Source organism: Nomascus leucogenys, chromosome 8 (assembly GCF_006542625.1).
Source record: "Nomascus leucogenys isolate Asia chromosome 8, Asia_NLE_v1, whole genome shotgun sequence".
NCBI lineage: Eukaryota > Metazoa > Chordata > Mammalia > Primates > Hylobatidae > Nomascus > Nomascus leucogenys.
Genome location: NC_044388.1, coordinates 104497870 through 104504333, shown reverse-complemented (window position 1 = coordinate 104504333; position 6464 = coordinate 104497870).

The following is a 6464-nucleotide window of genomic DNA, read 5'->3' as shown; positions in this document are numbered from 1 at the left end:
GGGAGCCTGACTTTCATCCTTCTAGAGATGGAGCTGCAAAGGTGCGCAGGGGCCAACCCCTGCCTTGTAAGCAGATAAACATTTCAGTCTCTAGGAGCAGTGGGAGACTACTGAAGGGTTTTGGGAGACAGTGACATTTTAGAATTGTGTTTTAAAATATAATTTCTAGCTGCAATATGGAGAATGATTTGAGGGGAATAAGGAAAGAGACAAGGAGACCACTGGAGCCTGTTGCAAAAGCTCAGGCGCCGTAGCTCACGCCTGTACTCCCAGCACTTTGGGAGGCCGAGGCGGGCGGATCACGAGGTCAGGAGATCAAGACCACGGTGAAACCCCGTCTCTACTAAAAATACAAAAAAAATTAGCCGGGTGTGGTGGCGGGCGCCTATAGTCCCAGCTACTCAGGAGGCTGAGGCAGGAGAATGGCGTGAACCCTGGAGGCGGAGCCTGCAGTGAGCCGAGATCACGCCACTGCACTCCAGCCTGGGCGACAGAGCGAGACTCCATCTCAAAAACAACAACAACAACAACAACAACAACAACAAAACAAAACACCACCACCAAAAAAAACCTGTCGGTAGGCCAGGTGTGGTGGCTCACGCCTGTAATCCCAGCACTTTGGGAGGCAGAGGTGGGTGGATTACTTGAGGTCAGGAGTTCGAGACCGGCCTGGACATGGCGAAACCCCATCTCTACTAAAAATACAAAATTAGCCAGGTGTGGTGGAGCACACCTGTAATCCCAGCTACTTGGGAGGCTGGGGCAGGAGAATCGCTTGAACCCAGGAAGGGGAGGTTGCAGTGAGCCGAGATTGTGCCACTGCACTCCAGCCTGGGCGACAAAGCCAGGCTCCGTCTCAAAACAAAACCCCAAAACCTGTGGGTCTCCTGGCTCTCCTGGGGCTGATGTTCAAGGAGACCACATAGAGGGAACCACAGAAGACAGAGCAATCCATGCTATGGAGGGAGAACACGGGGCCTGTGGGAACCAGAGGAGGTCCCCAACTTAGTCCTGGGGTCCGGGAAGGCTTCCCACAGGAAGTCACATGGAAGCCCAAGTTTAAAGCAGGTGTTGGGAGTCTATGCACAGGGCCAGAGACACTGCCTCCCTACTGCAATCTCCCAGGCAGGTGGTCCTCCAGCTTCTCCTGGCATAGCCCAGAGATTGGTAAGCTCTTTGGGTAAACCAGCCCACTCTGTGGATGCCCAGCTATCACTGATAAAGTCCTTCCTTCTAACCCAAGCCTACCCCACTCCACCCTTTAGTTAGTAACAATATTAGCGTAACACCCATAATCTTTCTTTTTTTTTTTTTTTTGAGACGGAGTCTCGCTGTGTCGCCCAGGTTGGAGTGCAGTGGCGCAATCTCGGCTCACTGCAAGCTCCGCCTCCCGGGTTCACGCCATTCTCCTGCCTCAGCCTCTCCGAGTAGCTGGGACTACAGGCGCCCGCCACCACGCCCGGCTAATTTTTTTTTTTTGTATTTTTAGTACAGACGGGGTTTCACCGTGGTCTTGATCTCCTGACCTCGTGATCCGCCCGCCTTGGCCTCCCAAAGTGCTGGGATTACAAGCGTGAGCCACCGCGCCCGGCCTCACCCATAATCTTTCAAAGATTATTTATTGCACGCCCACTTTGCACCTGCCAGGTGCATTACATGCACCCCCTAATTGACTCCTCACAGGGCCTCTTCGTGATCCCTTTTTCACATGAGAGCACTGAAGCTCCAAACGGTGGCTTGCCTGAGTACCCGTAAGGCCTCAGCCCCAGGCTTTTGTGCCCTTGGGATCCCTTCCCCTTATACACTGACCTCACTGCCTCCTCTTGGACTAGCCTCACCCAAATGCTTTCCCTTTGGGTCCACACAGAACAGGGGCTTGGGCCCCATTCCCTGCTCCCTCCAGCAGGCCGGGCAGCCCGGGCGTAGGCCTCCGTCCTCTCTGAAGCTCGCAGGGAGACAATGGCGCGGTCGGTTGGGGAGGCGAGGGCGCGGGTACCCCCCTGCCTGCTGTCCTTTGTCTTCCCGCCTGCTCCCCTCGCGCGCCCCGGGAGGCTGGGAGGCGCCTCTCGCAGGCTTCCTCCTCCCATTCTTGTGCTAATTGGGTGTCAAGCTGAGATCAGTGGGAAAGAAATCCGCCCCGGCTCGGGTTAAACTGCCGCCAAAGACGAGGGCTGAGCCCAGAATATCATTAGGCCAGGAGGAAGCAGGGCCCCCTCCTCGGGGGGAGGGGCCGGCTACGCATTTCAGGCCCCTTTGAAAGTCACTCGGTCACCCCCTCCTTTGCTGCCGCAGCCTCAATGGGCTTCTCGGAGGTATTTAACCTTCTTCCCAGGAACTGAAAGTGATACACCACGCAGTGGCCTGGACAGCCACTTGCCTGTCCCGAGGGCAGCTGGACCTCCGGGAGCGCATGAGGCTGGCCCCTTCCAGCCTCTCCTGGAAGAACAGTTTGCAGATGGGAACACTGAGGTTCAGGGAAGGGGACTTTCCTCCCAGCTCTGCCATTCACGAGCTCTGTGGTATTTGGAGAGACTTTGCCTCTCTGAGCCTCAGATGCCTCAGCTGTGAAATGGGGATAAAAATGTACCTGCTTTGGGCTGGGCGCAGTGGCTCATGCCTGCAATCCCAGCACTTTGGGAGGCCAAGGCGGGTGGATCACTTGAGGTCAGGAGTTTGAGGCCAGCCTGACCAACATGATGAAACCCCATCTCTACTAAAAATACAAAATTAGCCCAGCGTGGTGGCGGGTGCCTGTAATCCCAGCTACTTGGGAGTCTGAGGCAGGAGAATGGTTTGAACCCAGGAGGTGCAGATTGCAGTGAGCCGAGATTGGGCCACTGCACTCCAGCCTGGGCAACAAGAGCAAAACTCCATCTCAAAAAAAAAAAAAAAAATTGTAACTGCTTTGAATAGGAGGATTTAAAAAAAAAAAAGGTACCTGCTTTGAATAGGAGGATTTAATGAAATCATGCACATAAAGCGCTTTGCGCAGAGCCTGGCACATAGAAGTGCGCCGTACATTGTGGCCATTAATGGCAGCCTAAGGAAGTGGGTTTGACTTGATACTCGGACCTCCAAAGGGAGCTTGCTCCTCTCTGGAGGCGTGCAAATAGAAGAGCCCACAAAGGATTCTAACAATTCTAACCCCTCTCCCCAACCCTGCAGCCTCGCTGCCTGCCCTTACTTATTTATTTGAGACAGAGTCTCGCTCTGTTGCCCAGGCTGGAGTGCAGTGACATGAGTGCTCAGCTCACTGCAACCTCCGCCTCCCAGGTTTCAAGTGATTCTCCTGCCTCAGCCTCCCGAGTAGCTGGGGTTACAGGTGCCCACCATCACGCCAGGCTAATTTTTGTTTTTATTTTTATTTTATTATCATTTTTTGAGACAGAGTCTTTCTCTGTCCCCCAGGCTGGAGTGCAGTGGCGCGATCTCAGCTCACTGCAAGCTCCGCCTCCCGGGTTCACGCCATTCTCCTGCCTCAGCCTCCCGAGTAGCTGGGACTACAGGCGCCCGCCAGCACGCCCGGCTAATTTTTTGTGTTTTTAGTAGAGACGGGGTTTCACCGCGTTAGCCAAGATGGTCTCGATCTCCTGACCTCGTGATCCGCCCGCCTCGGCCTCCCAAAGTGCTGGGATTACAGACTTGAGCCACCACGCCCGGCTAATTTTTGTTTTTAATATAGAGATGGCGTTTCATCATGTTGGCCAGGCTGGTCCCGAACCCCTGACCTCAAGTGATCTGCCCGCCTGGGCCTCCCAAAGTGCTGGGATATAGGCGTGAGCCACTGCACCCGGCCTGTCTGCCCTTTTTGAACCTGCCCTGGACTTCCAGCCCTCTACATGTGGTTGCTCCCACCATCTGGAACAATCTCCCTTGAAAGCCCTCCCTGACCAAGATACGCCCAGCCTGGGTGCTGGATGAGGTGCAGCTAAGCACACAGCCTTTGCTTCTTTACTCACCATCCCCCTCTCTGGAGATGGTGGCTCCCTGAGGGCAGATCTGGGACCCAGGTCTCTATCTTGCTCATCTGGCAGTTCCCTGCCCTCCCTGCACAGGGTAGGCCTTTAGAATTTGCTCCATAGGGCCGGGTGCGGTGGCTCACACCTGGAATCCCAGCACTTTGGGAGGCCGAGGCGGGCGGATCACCTGAGGTCGGGAGTTGACCAGCCTGACCATGGAGACACCCCGTCTCTACTAAGAATACAAAATTAGCCAAGCGTGGTGGTGCATGCCTGTAAGCCCAGCTACTCGGGAGGCTGAGGCAGGAGAATCCCTTCAAACTGGGAGGCAGAGGTTGCGGTGAGCCAAGATCATGCCACTGCACTCCAGCCTGGGCAACAAGAACGAAACTCCGTCTCAAAAAAAAAAAAAAAAAAAAAAAAAATAGAATTTGCTCCATAGATGAACTTACAGAGTGCTCTGTAAACTGTGGGGCACTATATAAATGTCAGGAAATGCCTGAGAAACAGTAGCTATTTTTGTCAGTTAACTTCACAAGCATGTATTAAGTACCTGCTGCATGCATGGAGACGACTTACATGGCCATGGTTGAGGTATGATCAGATGCAGACCCGAGAGGTGAAGGGGTCAGAGGCCCACCAGTCCCTGTCCATCATGGAGGGGCTGCGGTGGGGTCCATTGCAGAAGTGGGAAACTTAGCCTAGTCTAAGTGGGGTTTTAACATCTAAATATATCTCCTTTTTCTCTTTTAACTACCACGCATTGAGTGGACACCAGCACCAGTGCTGAGATTTTCGTGCATGATCTCATTGAATTTTCACAACTATCCCAAGATAGGGAATCCTTGACCTCCATTTACAGGAGAGGAAACTGAAGCTTAGTCTGGCAAGTGGTAGAGCTGGGATTTGGATGCAGGCCTGTCCCACTCCAGAGCCAGAGCTCTTCACCACCACTGCATACTGCCTTCGGGTGACTGTGTTCAACCTGGAGGAAGGAATGCCCCGCTCTGGGAGCTCCTTCTTCCCATTGTGGAGAACTCACTACTGAGGGTTAAAGACACAAAGCCGCACTGCCAACCAAATCCAGGTCCTTGGAAACCCGACCAAAGGCCCTCGGAGGCCTGTCACAGGGTCCCCTAAGTTGGGAACCTGCTCGCGGGTGAGGTGGGAATCAGCCTCTCCATGCTTCCCTCGGCTAAGGGCCAGGAGTGGATTCTCCAAGCTCCACACGCCCTCTGCTGGACACACTCAGGCACGGCAGCTATACCTGCCACATGACTCCACTCAGCACCGCTCCGCAAGGCCCCCTACTCCAGTTCTGCTTCTGCATCCCAAATTCTCCCAAGACAGGCATTGGATTCCTCTGTCTTTCCAAATGCACTTCCCCAGGAGGCACCCCAGCTTTCAGCCTGGCTACCCTCCGCCTGCACTGTCAGCTGCTGGCCCGGGGCGTGGCCAAGGCAGCTTTGCAGGCATGCGTGGAATGGAGGCTTTCTGGCTTCCCCCGCCTTCTGCATCAGGAGGCAGGGTGGTGTGGCAGGAAGCGGATGGGCTCCATTCCAGCCCTCTCTACTTGCTGCAAGACGTTGGCCATGTAACTGAAAACCTCCAAGTTCTGGTTCTTTCCTTGGAAAGCCCATAGTGGAGATAAAGGCCCAGGGGCTTGCACTGCTCACCGCCCTGGGCTGTGCGGGAACCCCTTCCTATTGGGCAGTGAGTTTCCAGCCTGGGTGTGACTCCTCCATCGGGGCCTAGGAGACAGCTGGCTCTCCACTGGCACTGCTGGTGGGACAGCTGTGTTGACTGTTCCAGGAAGCTTCCCTGGCCTCTGTCCGGGCTGCCAGGCAGCCTTGCTTTGGCTCTCACTGCAGCCCCCACCCCTGCAAATCTTTCCCGCTCCTGAACAACTGGGAAAATGCCCCTCAGGCGGAGTCAGGATCCTGCCCAAGGTGACAGTTTCCCTTCAAGCCCCTTACTCGTGATGGCACTTTTAGCTTCTGAATCCTCTTAACTGATGAATCCCATTTCACAGGTGAGGAGACTGAGTCATTTCCCCAAGGCCACACACTTAGAGTGACAGAGCTGGTTTGGACTTTCAAGCCCATACTGTCAAACACCTTGCCAGACTCACACGGGCACTGCCCCCGGCTGAACCAGCACATTGGAGGCAGGGGCTGCGGCATCTTACCTGCCACACCCTCAGCTTAGATGAGTGAATGAACAGATGAGGTGGGTGAATGGGCCAGGGGGTTGTCGTGGGGGATCAAGCAGGCCACAGTGGGGCTGTGGGGCTCTGGGGTCAGGGTGGGCTTGGGTGGTTTGCACACAGGCTAGGAGGACTCAAGGCAGAATTTATTGGCCCCTGAGCCCCCTCCCCCATTCCTCCTCCCCTCATAGCCAGGCCAAGACTGAGATGGAGGTGACACAGACCCACAAAGACTGAAAGGCCCTGTCTGAGGGATAATCAGGCAGCCACCCAGGGAGGAGGATGGGGGAGTGGGGAGA